The following is a 19,498-nucleotide window of genomic DNA, read 5'->3' on the forward strand; positions in this document are numbered from 1 at the left end:
GGATGGATTTCATTGTGGACCTCCCTGCATCCCGAGGCCATACGGTCATTCTCATGATTGTGGATCGGTTTTCCAAAATGTGCCACTGTGTTCCTCTCAAGAAGTTACCCTCTGCACAAGAGTTGGCCTCGATTTTTTCCTGGGAGGTCTTCCGGTTGCACGGTTTGCCCAAGGAGATTGTGTCGGATCGGGGGAGTCAGTTTGTGTCCAGGTTCTGGCGCGCCTTTTGCTCCCAGTTGGGGATTCATCTCTCTTTCTCCTCGGCCTACCACCCTCAGTCCAATGGGGCCGCAGAACGATCCAATCAGGCCTTGGAGCAATTCCTTCGTTGCTATGTCTCCGATCACCAAGACAATTGGGTTGACCTCCTGCCTTGGGCTGAGTTTGCCAGGAACACGGCGGTGAACTCTTCCTCTGGGACGTCTCCCTTCATGGCCAATTATGGGTTCCAACCTGCCGTGTTACCGGAGGTATTCTCTCCCCAGGATATTCCGGCTGTGGAGGATCACCTTTCCGTCCTACGTGCTTCTTGGGTACAGATCCAGAGGTCCCTTGAGATCTCTGCGCAGCGCCAGAGACTCCAGGCTGATCGCAGACAAGCGCCCGCTCCTTCCTACCAGGTCGGAGACCGCGTATGGTTGTCCACCCGCAACCTCAACCTTCGAGTGCCCACTCCCAAGCTGGCGCCTCGCTTTGTTGGTCCCTTCCGAGTGCTTCGCAGGGTAAACCCGGTAGCCTATGCCCTTGCGCTTCCTCCTGGCATGCGGATCTCCAACGTGTTTCATGTCTCCCTGTTGAAGCCACTGGTGTGTAATCGTTTCACTTCCTCGGTTCCTCGGCCTCGTCCGGTCCAAGTGGGCAATCGTGAGGAGTATGAGGTGAGCAATATCCTGGACTCACGCCTGGTCCGCGGTCGGGTGCAGTTTTTGGTCCATTGGCGTGGTTATGGTCCAGAGGAGCGTTCCTGGGTTCCCTCCGCAGATGTCCATGCTCCTGCCTTGCTCCGAGCCTTCCACGCACGCTTCCCTCAGAAACCGTTCTTTACTCCGCGGAGGCGGGGCCCTTGAGGGGGAGGTACTGTCATGGTCTTACCTTCTTGCTGTTCTCCTTCGTTTGACATGTGCTGGCGGCCATCGTGGTTTCTGGGTTTCTTGTAGCCTCCCACCCTGCGGCTTCTCCTTCCCACTGGGAGGAGCTGGATGCCTAGCTCATATATATAGGAGGTCTGTGGCTTCAGTTCCTTGCTTGGTCCTCCTGTGTTCACATGCTTCTAAGACTGCTGCTGCTTCTGGTTCCTGATCCTGGCTTCGTCTGGCTACCCTTCTGGTTCCTGATCCAGGCTTCGTCTGACTACCCTGCTGGTTCCTGATCCTGGCTTCGTCTGACTACCCTTCTGGTTCCTGACCTCTGGCTTCGCAAGACCCTGCTTCGGTTTAGCCATCCGTTTGGACTTTTGCCTTACAGCTTGATTTTCAATAAAGCCTTCTTATTTCCACTTATCTCTTGTTGTACGTCTGGTTCATGGTTCCATGACAATAATATAGTCTGCATAAAACAAAGGTTTAAAGGAACAGAGCAAACGGGGAAGGAAGAGGAAGAAAAGAGAATTATTATTTTTTTGTAAATAAATAAAAAGCTGGATGTACAATTAATACTGTAGAATGAGATCCAGCCTTTTATTCAGGCCTTGTGGTTGGATCTCATTCTACAGTATTAATTGTACATTCAGCTTTTTATTTATTTACTAAAAAAATGTTTTTTCTCTTTTCTTCCTCTTCCTTCCTTGTTTGCTCTATTCCTTTAAACCTTTGTTTTATACAGACTGTATTATCTAATTTTGGTATGTTTTTACCTATGTGCACACTTGTGGAGAGGAGGGATTGACTCTCGGCCTGATTGCTTCAGGTGTGGGAGCCTCTCCCTCCTCCCTATAAGAACAACTCACAGTGTATTTGAAATTTGTCATGAGTAAGGGCTAAAATTGAATTGTGCCCGAAACATGTAGACCTGCTTTCTTGTACCTGGATTTTATATTCACGTGATTATTGAATAAAAGCCTTTGGATTACCACAACTACAAGCTGGACAAAATCCCTTTTTTTCTTCATACTTCGTATTTCTCCTGATTCGGGGGAAGGAGTTGTTCCGTGCTACACAGTGGAATCCTCGGCAGGTGAGAGCTGCTCAAATCTTTGACTTTTTTATAATATTCATAGAAAGTATTATGCAAATCGACTTTAGATGTTTCATCCAAAGTCGATTCGCTTATTCCTAATATTCATGTAAACAGGTCTACAAAGTTGGTGAGTACTCATGAGATAGAAAGATAGATAGATCACAGAGAGAAAGATATAAAGAAAGAAACATAGATAGGAAAGATAATAGATAGATAGATAGAAATACAAGAAAGATAAATGTAGATAGATAATAGATAAGAAACAAAGATGAATACAAAAAGAGAGAGATAGATAGACAGATGAAGATAGATCAGAAAGATAGATGGATAAGAAAGAGATATATATATATATATATATATGCGATGAAAAGAAGGGCAGCACTCCAATAAAAAAGAAAAAACTTTATTTACCCATAAGGCTGTAGCAACGTTTCGGCTCTTACACAGGAGCCTTGAGGAAGGCTCCTGTGTAAGAGCCGAAACGTCGCTACAGCCTTATGGGTAAATAAAGTTTTTTCATTTTTATTTATTGGAGTGCTGCCCTTCTTTTCATCGCTTGCATCTTATTGGATTGGCTTATATCCACACTGGGCTTTTTTGCACCCTTCATCCATTTTTTATCTGTGACGGTGCTGCCATCTCATATATATATATATATATATATACACACACACACACACACACACATACATACATATACACACACACACACACACACACACACCGATATGAGAGATAGAAAAATAGATAAAATGAAAAGATCGATATTTAGGTAGATATGGATAGAAAGACATGACAGATAGATGAGATAGATAGATATAGATAGATTAGAAAGATAAATTAAGTATAGAGGGATAAATAGATTTAATTCAAATTTAACATATTAGGACATCATTATTGCAAAAGCGAAATCTTATTAGCCGTGTGCACTTCATAAAAACCTTTACTTTTGGATTCTCAAACAGAGTTTCTGTTTTTCAGACATTAAAAGAGAATTTGCATGTATAAACAGGCACTTATGTCGCCTAATGACTTGCCACATTTACATAATAGAAGAAGTGTCTATTGTGGCCTTGACCTTTGTTGTGTTTACATAGATGAAAGGTCAAAGGTGTTAAGATAGAGGCTTTTGATCCATGGATATATAACTTAAGAGAACCCTCAAGACCTCATATCATTCTTGGAGAAGTTCTTAGCAACATCTCTTGAGAAACATTACAGAATACCTGTGTAGATATGTCATGGTTGACCTCCAGTCTACACTTCACAATCCTCTCCATGGTTCTGGGAATGCCTTCCTATCTACCAGGGAAACAAACAAGGATTCCTCTTCAAAACTCAAACCTTGGATTAAAGAATTCATCCAGTCTGCATGAAAGCACAGACTCTCAGAATATGAAGTACTCTCCCTTCATGATGCAGCTCTATCAGGTCCTCACCATGAGGAACATAACAGATCTATCCAGACTGGAAAACGCTGGCCTTCAAGATTCGGACACCATTCTAAGCCTCTCTGCCAAAAGTAAGTCTTTATTGATTATATGATCATTTTTGTATGTTTATTTGTTCCTAATTTTTCTAGAACCATTGGAGACACATATGTCTCACCTAAGTGTTTTAGGTCTCAAAATCGGTACACTGTAGAAGAGATGTTGACCAATTCTTACCTTACATAAATATAACATTGAATGCATTATATTTGGCAAAACTATTGATCATATAGCAGTTTTTGACCATAGTTTTCTTTTATTGCTTCCAGATTGCTCTCAACTGACCGATTACTGGGTGTTATCTTTTGATATGTCTTCTGTCACAAACAACAATGAAATACAGTTGGCAGAGTTGAGGATACAGCCTTCTTCTGAGAGAATCAGAGACGTGACCCTTGACATCTATAATAGTAAAGAAGGCAAAGAGAAGATCTTTTTGGGGTCAATGAAAATTGACCTTAGTAGTGAAAGCGGATCGAGTTTGAAGATTGTGAATATCACTAGAATTATGCAATTCTATTTCCATGAAGAAAAACATTCTAATAATCAAAAAGACATGAAGGCCAAGGGAATGTCCAAGGATAATTAAGAAAACAACTGTACAGAAGTGTCAACGGAAAAAGTTGTGTTGGTGGTTTTTATCAAGGACGCTCCTTCTACTAACCTCTATGGATACCCGAACCTCATCCAGACAGTAGAGTCATCTAAATATGTGATGACCCCAGCTTCTGGTACTAGGAGATTTAGGAAAGGTAGAAATGCAATGCATGGCATCATTATGGCCAACTTTACCATAAAACCTATTGATCATGGAAGACCTTTGTGCAGAAGAGTAGACATGATTGTGGACTTTGAAAAGATTGGATGGGGAGACCAGATAATCTTTCCAAAGAAGTTTAATGCATACAGATGAGAAGGAGCCTGTCCGATCCCCCTGAGCACAATCTTCAAGCCAACCAACCATGCCTATGTTAAGGTTTGTTCCTATATATTTGCTTGACAAATATTAAATTTACTGTTACATTTATAGTGTCATAAGAAATTACCATTTCTTGATAAAATAATATTTTTTCTTTCATTTCTTTAGAGTTTGGTAAAATTTTACCATGCAGATAGGTTGATTGCTCCTTGTGTAGCCCAGTGAAGATGAGCCCATTATCTTTGCTGATGTATGAAGATGGAAAAGTGGTCTTGAAGCACCATGAAGACATGATTGTTGAAGAATGTGGATGTCATTGAGAGGACTTAACAGAAATTTTATATTGTTCTAACTTAAATATGTTTTAACCTGTAGTGGTCTTACAAAAGACCTTCCATGGATCCACACAGAAATGCTTTGGAGTGTAGCAAGGAGAGCAGGGTTGTACCTATAGGGGCTGGAAAAGGTTGCAGTCAACCTAAAAGGCACCTTTATCCCATATGCAAAGACCAAACATATCAAAAATGTGTTATGTTTGGTGACTATGCAAAATATTCTGCCTAGAGTCAAAACTAAAGAAATAAATATTCCTAAAGGTGATATGTATATAACTATGTAGATATATATTGTATATTGTGAGAGGTGTAATAAATAAAAAAATATTTGCAATTCTGTTTTGTGTGCTTTTGTTTTGGGTTGTGGCTATTTGTAATAGAGAAGTACAATTAGTCTGCACTAAAGATGAGCAAATCAGTTCGTAACTAACCCGGTTCATTACAAACGTTCCAAAATTCATCCACCAGATAAACCTGAAGCTTCTTTGGTTCGCTTACATGAAGATTAGGGATGAGCGAATCAACTTTGGATAAAACAGCCGGAGCTCTGTACTGTACTAGACTGTATTGGCTCCGATGAGTAAAAGTTATTGCTTCGTGAAGTCTCGTAAGACTTCGCTTAATAACTTCATAAATTAATTTGTACTGTAAAAAAAACATTTCCCGAAGCTATTACGCAAAGTCTCATGAGACTTCGCAAAGCAATAACTTTGGCTCATCTGAGCCAATACAGTCTAATTCTGTACGGAGCTCCTGCTCTGTACAGTTTTGGAACAAAGCTTTATGCAAATCGACTTCAGATGTTTCATCCAAAGTTGATTCACTCATCCCTAATCATGAGGTAGGAAGATAAAGGAGGCTCACATGACCCTGAGAGGAAGTAGGGGGGTGACTTGCACTGATTGGCTCATAGGCTGACAATGCAGCCTTGGTAAGCCAATCAATGCTTCTCTAGACAGGAAGGTGCCTTTGCGAAAACACGCTGAACATCATTCTGTGTTGGTCTATGAATGAGGGACTGTACAGTCATAATCAAGCTTATATTCTACTATCAAGAAGGGCATGGAGGGCCTTTAAGGAAGACAGAAGAATTGCCCTGTGCAAGGTCTGCAAGAGTTATATATGACACAGGCAGTCAAGTGCAAACATAGGCATCAGAGCTCTGTTGAACCACATGAAGCATCATCAGCCCATCCTATGGGCAAACAGAGGTGGCATCTACTGCAACAAGAGTATTCTTCTTCTCGTGGTCTCCTTTATAGCAACCAGGCCACATCCATGAACAGTACTGTATTGTGAAAGAAATTAAAAATGGTTAATGAACATGAATGGTGCCAATTGTACCTATTTGCCAAATATTCTCAATTTTTCGGTCTTATGCTCAAATGTCTTTGACCTAACATCTATGATTAAGAAATATAGTCACTTAATTTTTTAAAGGAAGTTAGACACTGCAAATAGGGAACTTCTTGCATCTATCACATTGTCGTCCACAGTATCTGCCTCTCCCGCTCATCCTCCTCTGCTCTATCATCAGTCATTGATAACGGAATGAATGTACAGGAAACAATCCACTGGCGCGCAAGCTTAATTCCGAACTGGCCAACTTTCCGGTGGTGCAGTCGCTGCCATATCATTTAGTAGAGTCTGCTGCCTTTAGGGAGCTGATGGTGTGCACTCAGCCTCACTGGAAGATACATAGCTGGCATTTCTCCCAAAAAGCCATCCCTGCCTGGTACTCTCACATGGCAGAGAACGTAGGCCGCTCCTTGTGATTCTCGCTATGCAGCAAGGTGCACACTATGGTGGGAACCTGGAGAAGCTGTTATGGGCAGGAAGTTTACCTGTCTTTTATGGCCTACTGGGTCAATGTTTTTTGCAGTAGCGGGGAGGCAGCACCCCAGCATCATTGCATTTCAGCCACTCTTATGTGTCGAGGAATGCTGTCCTGGAGTTGCAGTGACTGAACGGTCTGCTGTTACACCACCTTATCTGTAACATTCCAACTAGCTGGAATTCAACATTGCACTAGCTCGAGTTTCTGCATGACAGAAAGGACCTGAGTCCTAGATCAGGACAGGAAACAGGCTAGGTACGGTACTATAATAAACTTACCTGACCGGGCTCCAGTGGCAAGATCCTTAGCCTTGGCACAGCCATGCAGAGAGAGACGTGGTTGTAAGCCACGCCCCATGGTTATGCGACCCCTAGTAACAGGATGCAATACTCTGTTTCTGCCTGCAGTGGGGGGGGGGGGGAGTTCGTGATGGGGGAGATTAACAGTGGGCTGATTGCTCAGCTGCTCCATTTCTTTGTACTAGTGTTTCTGACTAATGGAGCGCCAAGGCAATGGACCTTTCAGGTTCTGATCCCGGGACTCTGCGTTCTATTTAAACTACTTACTGGCCATACACTCACTAGCTAGGTTTTTTCTTTCCTGTTCCTGCATTTGTGTACTGATTTCTCTGTACTTCTGAACCTGGCTCTTCTTCTGACCACTCTGTCTCTCGTTTGGTACTGTGTTGCCCACCTGGTTCTAACCCATTGACATATCTGTAACATTAGAATTGTGTTCAATAAAAATACAGAAGACCCTCCTGTCGATTAATACCGTGTCAGAGGGAGTCTGTTAAGGAACTTACGTGCAGGGTGAATATTTTCAGGTAGCTTGTGCCTTAATGCGGAGTCCCGCGTCTTCTTTGGCACCTAAAACCGCTTACCTCTTTTTGTTCTCCCCTACGCAGCTCTTTCAATTGTTGATAGATTGTAGCCTTACCCAGACTAGGCTTCGGCATCCCACTTCCGGGTAAGGCTACAATCGATCAACAATTGAAAGAGCTGCGTAGGGGAGAACAAAAAGAGGAAAGCGGTTTTAGGTGCTGAAAAAGACGCGGGACGCCACGTTAAGGCACAAGCTACACGAAAATATTCACCCTGCACGTATGTTCCTTAACAGACTGCCTCTGACACGGTATTAATCGACAGGAGGGTCTTCTGTATTTTTATTGAACACAATTTCAACTTTATACCAGCATCTATTAAGACCTGTACTTTGAATTATAAATTCAGATCAGCTACAACCCGAAAATTTTCCACCGAATATTATAACAAATCGAGATTATATTACTTTCTCCAATGAAAGGACTATATGTGCAAGAGTAATTAACTATTTTGTACACCATTTTTTCTGCAGATCAAGGGACACTTGGAGCTACTATTTTTTTTGGTTTCTTTTTATATAATTTCTTTTTATCTTTCATCTATTTATTTCTATTTGAGACAGCTTATTATCCATTTTATCAATATTTATCAGCTTTACATTGTCATACTAAGTATTTGTATACTTTTTATCCTCTGATACCAATATATTGATAAGCCATCATCAGCAGTGTCCATCATTATAAGCAATATGTGACTCCAAATCAGAGAGTGCCTGCTATTACAGTAACTAAGATTTTTTATTACTGACTGGGTGAGTCACAGCAGTTGCACCTCAAACCACTGTGGTATCCGGTGGAGCCATCCAATAACCAATCTCACAGTTTCTGTTTTACAGACATTAAAGGAGAATTTGCTTGAATAAACAGGTACTTATGTCACCTAACGACTTGCCTCATTTATATAATAGAAGAAGTGTCTATTATGGCCTTGACCTTTGTTGCGTTTACAAAGATGAAAGGTCAAAGGTGTTAAGATAGAAGCTTTTAATCCATAGATATATAAAAGTTAAGATAACCCTCAAGACCTCATCCTTGGAGAAGTTCTTAGCAACATCTCTTCAGAAACATTAAAGAATACCTGTGTAGATAGGTCTTGGTTGACCTCCATTCTACACTTCACAATCCTCCATTGTTCTAGGAATGCCTTCTTCTCTACCAAGTATCCCCCTTCAACATTCAAACATTGGCTTAAAGACTTCATCCAGTCTACATGGAAGGACAGACTCCCAGAACATAAAGTACTCTCCTTTCATGATGCAGCTCTATCAAATCCAGATTTATCCAGCCTGGAACACTCAGTTCTTCAAGATTCTGATACCATTCTAAGACTCTCTGCCAAAAGCAAGTATTTATTGATTATATTAAGATAAACATATAAAAATTAATTGTTCCTGGTTTTTCTATAACCATTGTAGACACCTATAGATAAGTGTTTTAGGTCTTATAATTGGTACCCTGTAGAGGAGATGTTGACCAATTGCTACCTTACAAAAATATAATATTGAATACATTATATTTGGCAAAATTATTGATCATATACCACAGTTGTTGAACTTAGTTTTCTTTTATTGCTTTCAGGTGGCTCTCAATTGACAAATAATTGGGTTATCCTTTAATATATATTCTGTCACAAGCAACAATGAAATACAATTGGCAGAACTGCGGATACAGCTTTCTTCTAAGAGAATCCAAGATATGACCCTTGACATCTATCATAGTGAAGAAGGCAAAGAGAAAATCCTTTTCGGGTCAATGAAAGTTGACCTTCGTAGTGAATGCAGATCGAGTCTGAAGACTGTCAATATCACCAGAATGATAAAAATCTTATTCCCTACCAGAAAAACCATTCTAATGATGAAGACCTGAAGGACAAGGGAATGTCCAAGGAAAACAACTGTACAGAATTGTTGATGGAAAGAGTTGCATTCTCTCTCTAAGGATATCCCAACCTCATCCAGAAAGTTGAGTCGTCTAAATATGTGATGACCCCAGCTTCCAGTACTAGGAGATTTAGGAAAGGTAGAAATGCAATGCATGGCATGATCATGGCTAACTTTACCAACAAACCTATTGAAGATGGAAGACCTTTATGCAGAAGAGGAGAAATCATTGTGGACTTTAAAAAGATTGGATGGGGAGACCAGATAATCTATCCCAAGAAGTTCAATGCCTACAGATGTGAAGGAGCCTGCCCCATCCCCCTGAGCACAATCTTCAAGCCAACTAACCATGCTAACATTAAGGTATTACTTTTTTCTATACTTTTGACAATTATGAAATGTATTGTTACATTTATATTGTCATAAGAAATTAAAAAGGTTTGATAAAATAATATTTTTTCTTTAGAGTTTGGTAAGATTTTACCATCCAGATAGAGTTTATTGCTCCTCGTGTAGCCCAGTGAAAATTAGCCCATTATCTATGAAGAGTGATAATCCAGCAGTCCGACTGCCCCCCGGAACAATGCCAGAAGAGGCCAGTAGCACAAAGGTTTAGAAATGATAAGCTCAGAGTCTTGTCTACAAATGCTCGCAGTCTAGGGAATAAGATCAATGAACTTGAGGCTAAAATGGCATCTGAGAATATAGATGTAGTGGCTGTTACTGAGACGTGGTTCAAGGGGAGTAATGACTGGGATACATCAATACCAGGGTTCTCTCTATACAGGAAAGACAGAGTAGGCAAGAAGGGGGAGGGGTGGCCCTGTATGTGAAAGATAGCATAAAATCTAATTTGATACAAGTTAGTGAGAACAATTTGGAGTCAGTTTGGGTTACCTTGCAGCTTGATAATCATAAGGTAACTCGTGTAGGTGTGATATGTAGACCACCTAGCCAAGTCAAAGAATTAGATGATCTACTAGTTGAGGAAATAGCTAAAATGACATTGAAGGGGGAAGTTATCATTATGGGAGACTTCAATCTTCCAGATGTAAACTGGAAAACCAAAATAGCTAGTTCTGCCAGGAGTACAGATATTCTAAATTCCCTACTGGGATTATCTCTACAGCATGTAGTGGAGGAGCCAACCCGGAAGGAGGCCATTTTAGATTTAGTATTCACAAATGGGAATTAGGTATCTGATATTACTGTAGGGGAAAGCTTGGGATCTAGTGATCACCATTCAGTGTGGTTTACTATAAGTACAGTGACTGAGTCACACCACACAAAATCAAAAAAGTTTTAGAAAAACTGACTTTTCTAAAATTAGATTAGTGGTACACGAGTCCCTATCAGACTGGAACAGTTTCATTGGAGTCCAGGAGAAATGGGACTACTTAAAAGTGGCACTATTGAAGGCAACAGAAAATTGCATTAGGCTTGTCAGTAAAAGCAAAAAATTAGGCAGAGAGAGGCCAAACAAGTTATAAGAGCTTCTAAAGCACGGGCAGAAGAGAAATTAGCTCAGTCAGGGAAAAAAGGCGATAAGGCATTCTTCAGATACATAAATGAAAAAAGGAAAACTAAAACAAGGAATTACCAAATTAAAAACTAAAGAAGGAAGGTATATGGAAGAAAATAAAGAACTAGCTGACTGCCTCAATGAATACTTCTGTTCAGCTTTTACAAAGGAAAATGAAGGAGAAGGACCTCAGTTAGGAAAGAAGACTAATGAATCTTTTGACGCATGTGTCTTTACAGAGGAAGAGGTTCTAAGTCAACTGTCTAAAATTAATACAAATAAGTCACAGGGGCCTGATGGGATACACCCAAAGCTATTAAAAGAGCTCAGCGGTGAACTAGCAAAACCATTAACAGATTTATTTAACCAATCACTGGCAACAGGAGTCGTCCCAGAAGATTGGAAATTAGCAAATGTTGTGCCCATTGACAAGAAAGGTAGTAAGGAGGAATCGGGCAACTATAGGCCAGTAAGCCTGACATCAATAGTGGGGAAATTAATGGAAACCATACTTAAGGAGAGGATTGTGGACCATCTAAAATCCCATGGATTGAAAGATGAAAAACAGCATGGGTTTACTTCAGGGAGATCATGTCAAACTAATCTTATTGATTTTTTTGATTGGATGACTAAAATAATAGATGGAGGAGGTGCAGTAGACCGCTTATCTAGACTTTAGTAAGGCTTTTGATACTGTCCCACATAGAAAGCTTATCAATAAAGTGCAGTCATTGGGCTTGGACTCCCATATTGTTGAATGGATTAGGCAGTGGCTGAGGGACAGACAACAGAGGGTTGTAGTCAATGGAGTATATTCCGACCAAGGTCTTGTTACCAGTGGGGTACCTCAGGGATCTGTTCTGGGACCCATATTGTTTAATATCTTTATCAGCGAAATTGCAGAAGGCCTCAATGGTAAGGTGTCTCTTTTTGCTGACGATACAAAGATTTGTAACAGGGTTGATGTTCCTGGAGGAATACACCAAATGGAAAAGGACTTAGGAAAACTAGAGGAATGGTCAAAAATCTGGCAACTAAAATTTAATGTTGATAAGTGCAAGATAATGCACCTGGGACGTAAAAACCCAAGAGCAGAATATAAAATCAGTGATACAGTCCTAACCTCAGTATCTGAGGAAAGGGATTTAGGGATCATTATTTCAGAAGACTTAAAGGTAGGCAGACAATGTCACAGAGCAGCAGGAAATGCTAGCAGAATGCTTGGGTGTATAGCAAGAGGAATTACCAGTAGAAAGAGGGAGGCGCTCATGCCGCTCTACAGAGCACTAGTGAGACCTCATTTGGAGTATTGTGCTCAGTACTGGAGACCATATCTCCAGAAGGATATTGATACTTTGGAGAGAGTTCAGAGAAGAGCTACTAAACTGGTACATGGATTGCAGGATAAAACTTACCAGGAAAGATTAAAGGAACTTAACATGTATAGCTTGGAAGAAAGACGAGACAGAGGGGATATGATAGAAACTTTTAAATACATAAAGGGAATCAACAAGGTAAAAGAGGAAAGAATATTTAAAAGAAGAAAAACTGCTACAAGAGGACATAGTTTTAAATTAGAGGGGCAAAGGTTTAAAAGTAATATCAGGAAGTATTACTTTACTGAGAGAGTAGTGGATGCATGGAATAGCCTTCCTGCAGAAATGGCAGCTGCAAATACAGTGAAGGAGTTTAAGCATGCATGGGATAGGCATAAGGCCATCCTTCATATAAGATAGGGCCAGGGGCTATCCATAGTATTTAGTATAATGGGCAGACTAGATGGGCCAAATGGTTCTTATCTGCCGACACATTCTATGTTTCTATGAAGACTGAAAGGTGGTCTTGAAGCACCATGAAGATATGATTGTTGAAGAATGTAGATGTCATTGAGAGGACTTAACAGAAATGTTATATTGTTCTAACTTAAATATGTGTTAACCTGTAGTGGTCTTACAAGAGACCTTCCATGGATCCACACAGAAATGCTTTGGAGTATAGCACTGAACAGCAGGGTCGTACCTATAGAGTGTGGAGAGGTTTTAGTGATTTAAATGCTTTCTTTTTGTCATTTATTGTTTTTCTGTTTAACATACATTAAAGGAGAATGTGCTTGTATAAACAGGTAGTTATGTCGCCTAACGACTTGCCTAATTTACATAATAGAAGAAGTGTCTATTGTGGCCTTGACCTTTGTTGTGTTTACATAGATGAAAGGTCAAAGGTGTTAAGATAGAGGCTTTTGATCCATGGATATATAAGTTAAGAGAACCCTCAAGACCTCATATCATCCTCGGAGAAGTTCGATATGTCCTGGTTGACCTCCATTATACACTTCACAATCCTCTTCATGGTTCTGGTAATGCCTTCTTCTCTACCAGGGAAACAAACAAGGATTCCTCTTCAACATTCAAACCTTGGTTTAAATAATTCATCCAGTCTGCATTCATTCAGTCTGCATGGAAGCACAGATTCTCAGAATATGAAGTACTCTCCCTTCATAATGCAGCTCTATCAGGTCCTTACTAGGAGGAACACAACAGATCTACCCAGACTGGAACACGCAGTCTTTCAAGATTCTGACACCATTCTAAGCCTCTCTGCCAAAAGGAAGTCTTTATTTATATTATGATTATTTTTGTATGTTGATTTGTTCCTGGTATTTCTAGAACTATTGAAGACACATACAGCTAAGTGTTTTAGGTCTCATAATTGGTACCCTGTAGAAGAGATGTTGATAAATTCCTACCTTACATAAATATACCATTGAATGCATTATATTTGGCAACACTTTTGATCATATAGCACAGTTGTTGACATTCATTTTCTTTTATTGCTTTCAGATTGCTCTCAACTGACCGATCACTGGGTTTTCTCTTTTGATATGTCTTCTGTCACAAGCAACAATGAAATACAATTGGTAGAGTTGAGGATACAGCCTTCTCCTGAGAGAATCAGAGATGTGACCCTTGACAACTATAATAGTAAAGAAGGCAAAGAGAAGATCTTTTTGGGGTCAATGAAAGTTGACCTTAGTAGTGAAAGCGGATCGAGTTTGAAGATTGTCAATATCAATAGAATGATGCAATCCTATTTCCATGAAGAAAAACATTTTATCAAAAAGACATGAAGGCCAAGGGAATGTCCAAAAATGGTCAAGAAAACAGCTGTACAGAAGTGCCAACGGAAAGAGTTGTGTTGGTGTTTTTTTTTTTTTATCAAGGACACTCCTTCTACTAACCTCTATGGATACCCCAACCTCATCCAGACAGTCGAGTCTTCTAAATATGTGAGGACCCCAACGTCTGGTACTAGGAGATTTAAGAAAAGGTAAAAATGCAATGCATGGTATGATTATGGCCAACTTTACCATCAAACCTATTGAAGATGGAAGACCTTTGTGCAGAAGAGTAGACATGATTGTGGACTTTGAAAAGATTGGATGGGGAGACCAGATAATCTATCCCAAGTATTTCAATGCATACAGATGTGAAGGAGCCTGTCCCATCCCCCTGAGCTCAATCTTCAAGCCAACCAACTATGCTTATATTAAAAAGGTAATTATTATTTTTTTCTATACATTTACTTGACAATTAAATTAAATTTACTGTTACATTTATATATTGCCCTAAGAAATTACCATTTCTTGATAAAATAATATTTTTTCTTTAATTTCTTTAGCGTTTGGTAACATTTTACAATCCAGATAGATGCTCCTCATGTAGCCCAGTGAAGATGAGCCCATTATCTATGCTGATGTATGAAGACAGAAAAGTGGTCTTGAAGCACCATGAAGATATGATTGTTGAAGAAGGTGGATGTCATTGAGAGGACTTAAACAGAAATTTTATATTGCTCTAAGTTAAATAAAGTTTTAACCTGTAGTGGTCTTACAAGAGACCTTCCATGGATCCACATAGAAATGCTTTGGAGTGTAGCTCTGGACAGCAGGATTGTACCTATAGGGAGTGGAGAGGTTGCAGTCAACCTAAAAGGCACCTTTATCCCATATGCGAAGACCAAACCTATCAAAGATGTGTAATGTTTGGCGATTATGTAAAATATTCTGCCTAGATTCAAAACTAAAGAAATAAAGCAAATACCTAAGTTAAATATGTATATAACTATGTAGATATACAGTCAGGTCCATAAATATTGGGACATCAACACAATTGTAACATTTTTGGCTCTATACACCACCACAATGGATTTGAATTCAAACGAACAAGATTTAATTTGAGGGTATTTACATCCAAATCAGGTGAATGGTGTAGGAATTACAACAGTTTGCATATCTGCCAGGTGTGTGTTATTTCCTCATTATACCAATTACAATGAGCAGATAAAAGGTCCAGAGTTAATTTCAAGTGTGCTATTTGCATTTGGAATCTGTTGCGGTCAACTCTCAAGATGAGATCTAAAGAGCTGTCACTATCAGTGAAGCAAGCCATCATTAGGCTGAAAAAACAAAACAAACCCATCAGAGAGATAGCAAAAACATTAGGTGTGGCCAAAACAACTGTTTGGAATATTCTTAAAAAGAAGGAACGCATCGGTGATCTCAGCAACACCAAAAGACCCAGAAGACCCCAGAAAGCAACTGTGGTGGATGACCGAAGAATTCTTTCCCTGGTGAAGAAAACACCCTTCACAACAGTTGGCCAGATCAAGAACACTCTCCAGGAGGTAGGTGTATGTGTGTCAAAGTCAACAATCATTGACGTTTACACGATGTAAACCATTGGTGAGCCTCAAAAACAGGAAGGACAGATTAGAGTTTGCCAAACGACATCTAGAAAAGCCTTCACAGTTCTAGAACAACATCCTATGGACAGATGAGACCAAGATCAACTTGTACCAGAGTGATGGGAAGAGAAGAGTATGGAGATGAAAAGGAACTGCTCATGATCCTAAGAATACCACCTCATCAGTGAAGCATGGTGGTGGTAGTATCATGGCATGGGCATGTATAGCTGCCAATGGAACTGGTTCTCTTGTATTTATTGATGATGTGACTGCAGACAAAAGCAGCAGGATGAATTCTGAAGTGTTCTGGGCAATATTATCTGCTCATATTCAGCCAAATGCTTCAGAACTTATTGGATGGCGATTCACAGTGCAGATGGACAATGACCCAAAGCATACTGCAAAAAGCAACCAAAGAGTTTTTTTAAAGGGAAAGAAATGGAATGTTATGCAATGGCCAAGTCAATCACCTGACCTGAATCCGACTGAGCATGCATTTCACTTGCTGAAGACAAAGCTGAAGGGAAAATGTCTGAAGAACAAGCAGGAACTTAAGACAGTTGCAGTAGAGGCCTGGCAGAGCATCACCAGGGATGAAACCCAGCGTATGGTGAGGTCTATGCGGTCCAGACTTCAGGCTGTAATTGACTGCAAAAAAATTTCAACCAAGTATTAAAAAGTGAAAGTTTGATTTATGATTATTATTCTGTCCCATTACTTTTGGTTCCTTAAAAATAAAAATGAGAGGCACATATGCAAACTGTTGTAATTCCTACACCGTTCACCTTATTTAGATGCAAATACCCTAAAAATAAAGCTGCCAGTCTGCAGTTAAAACACATCTTGTTTGTTTCATTTCAAATCCATTGTGGTGGTGTATAAAGCCAAAAATGTTAGAATTGTGTCGATGTCCCAATATTTATGGACCTGACTGTATATTGTGAGAGGTGTAATAAAATAAAGAAATTCTATTCTGTTTTGTGTGTTTTTGTTTTGGGTCATGGCTACATGTAATAGAGAAGTATAATTAGTCTGCACTAAAGATGAGCGAACTAACTAGGTTAGTTACAAACTTTAAAAAATTTGTCCACCAGATAAACCTGAAGATCCTTAGGTTGGCTTCAGATGAATCTAGTAAAACGGCGCACAGTGCCATTTTATGACACATGTCAGAAGGGGAAAATCATGAGGTAGGAAGAAGTATGTTCACATGACCCTGAGAGAAAGTGGGGGGGGCTTGCCATGATTGGCTCATAGACTGACGGACAGCCTAGATGAGCCAATAAGTGCTGCTGTAGATAGGGAGGTGTCCTTGCAGAATGTGCTAAACTTAATTCTGTGTTGGGCTGTGAATGAGGGACAGTGTATATTCACAATCAAGCTTCTATTCTAGTATCAGTAACAGTGAAGGGAAAGGCTAGAAAGAAGAATTTTGTAGAATAGGGAAAGGCAGGGGGAAGCTTTTAAGCAGGGAATGAGGCATGAGGAGCTGAGGCTTGAAGTGCCTGGCAGTGCCTTCTAGCTGTAGTTACTGCCTTATGACACAGCTGCTGAAGAACTTCAAAAGCAGCTATCTGCAAAAACATTTCTCTTTTTTTTTTTCTCAATTTGAACAGAAATACATTTTCAGTTACAGCAAACAAGAAATGCACTTTTTAGATCTTACAATATACTTTGAGGGAGATAAAATATGCACCAAGACTTTGAATAAGCCAACTGATGCTAATAGCTTTATTGCAATGAAAAGCTGCCCCTTGCCACAAAGAAAAAAAAAAAAAGAGGAAAAAAAAAAAAGAGGAAAAAAAAAAAAAAAAAAAGCATAATTAATGCAAATGAATCAAAAGAAAAAATAATAATAAAACATAGGATAGAAATAGGTCGATTAAATAGACAAACAATGCTGGAGGAAAGGGAGTCGGAAAGAACAAAAAAACTGAGGAAACAGCACAAATCCCCCCAATTATTGTACCATACACCAGCCAAGCATCATGAAAATTATTAAAAAGTATTGGGATATTCTTAAAGAAGATAAAACAATTGGCGAACTGATTCCCGCAGAACCAAGATTGATATACCGAAAAGCTAAAAATATAGGGAATATGGTGGCGTCTACAATCAAATGTATAACAATAAGTAACAAGATTACAAAAGATGGTAAAACAGAAAACCATCTAAGTGGTTTTTACCCTTGCAAAAGATGAGCAGGATGTGAAAAATCTGGCAATAACAAAGTCCAGAAGCAAATAATGAACAGTGAAGGTTCATATAAACAAAATATTATAAAGAAAAACATGCAGGAAACTTCGCTGGCTCAACATTTTGTGGAATAGAAGTAGTGAGGAGAAACGAAAGGGGAGGCGATTTCATTAAGGAAATGTCCAAATCTGAAACTAAATGGATACTCTTTGGCACCCAGTGGCCTAAATACCGAAATAGAATAGTTTGCCTTTGCATAAATCAACATGTAACCCTGGATATATCACACTATATAGCAGACACAAAGGAGTTAAACAGCAGTATGTACCGGTGAGCGCGTATAAAGAGGACACCGAAGTAAGCCATGCATATCTCCCTGAGGAAGGACAGCGGTCTGAAACGTGGCGAAGGAATTTTGGCACCTGCAACCATCCGTAGTTGCAGGAGTGACATCACTAGGTGCTCCGTGAGCGCGAGCCAATAACTTCTTAGTTTTTTGCACAGCATCCCACCACCGGCCGGCGCGAGAGCTGATGTCTATAACATCTGATCTGCAATAGTGCAAGCTGGAAAATACCTACAGAGGAGACACACATGGGCAACAAAGGCCCTGCATCATAAAAAGGTAAACAGAGGCCACCATCATTTCACGTGTATATCTGTAATTAGGTATTACCCACACTGTAACTAGGGTGGCAAGTGTGCAGTATCACTCAAGTTGTAGTGCATTTATTTAACGCAGCAGTGTGAGCAGTCCTGCTAAGATACCGCTGCCATACTTAAGTGAAACGGGGTGGAACGCTATTGAAACATCATTTTGATTGTAGAAAAACATTTTTTGTTTTTCTCAGGTGTTGGTGTGGGAGGAATAAGCTCAATATAACTTTAAAACTCATTTTCTACAATTCGAGGTTAGAGTTTTAACTCAGTGAAAACACAATTCAAGGGGTATTTTTGTTTTGAGAAAAATAGCAATACAAGTGTGCAACACATGTTTTACAAGCTACAGAGTAGCTTTTTAACTCTTAGTGAAAACACCTAAAATAATAGTACGAAAACTGGGACAGAGTATCTCCACACAATTCAAAGATTTTTGTTTTCCTGAAAATAGCAAGTGTATAACACATGTTTTACAATCCACAGGGTAGCGTTTTAAATCTTAGAGTGAAAACACTGGAAATGCTAGTCCAAAATTTGTGACTGGGCATCTCCAGACAGTTCATGTTTTTTGTGAAAAATAGCAATACAAGTGTGCAACACATATTTTACCATTTTACAATACAGAGGAAAGTGTTTTGAATCTAACTGAAAACACCCAAAATAGTAGGCCAAACTATTTTACAGGGCATCTTTAGTGGGGGGAAAAAATCTCCGAGTTAAAACATCTTAAATAGTAATCCTAAATCTGTGACAGGGCATCTCCAGACAGTTCAAGTGTTGGTGATGGGGAAGGGGTGGAATAATGTCATAGTAGGTTGACAACTTTTGTTTTACACTGTAGAAAGATTTTTTTTTTTC

At 39.7% G+C, this 19,498-nt stretch overlaps 3 pseudogenes; all 3 read left to right on the plus strand.

Annotated features, from left to right (window-relative positions):
• Positions 1-3,411: 3,411 nt before the first annotated feature.
• Positions 3,412-4,904, plus strand: LOC122929398 (annotated as a pseudogene).
• Positions 4,905-8,779: 3,875 nt separating this feature from the next.
• LOC122925622 lies at positions 8,780-13,039 on the plus strand (annotated as a pseudogene).
• Positions 13,040-13,346: 307 nt separating this feature from the next.
• LOC122925623 lies at positions 13,347-14,866 on the plus strand (annotated as a pseudogene).
• Positions 14,867-19,498: the final 4,632 nt, after the last annotated feature.

The sequence above is a fragment of the Bufo gargarizans genome, chromosome 2, assembly GCF_014858855.1.
Source record: "Bufo gargarizans isolate SCDJY-AF-19 chromosome 2, ASM1485885v1, whole genome shotgun sequence".
NCBI lineage: Eukaryota > Metazoa > Chordata > Amphibia > Anura > Bufonidae > Bufo > Bufo gargarizans.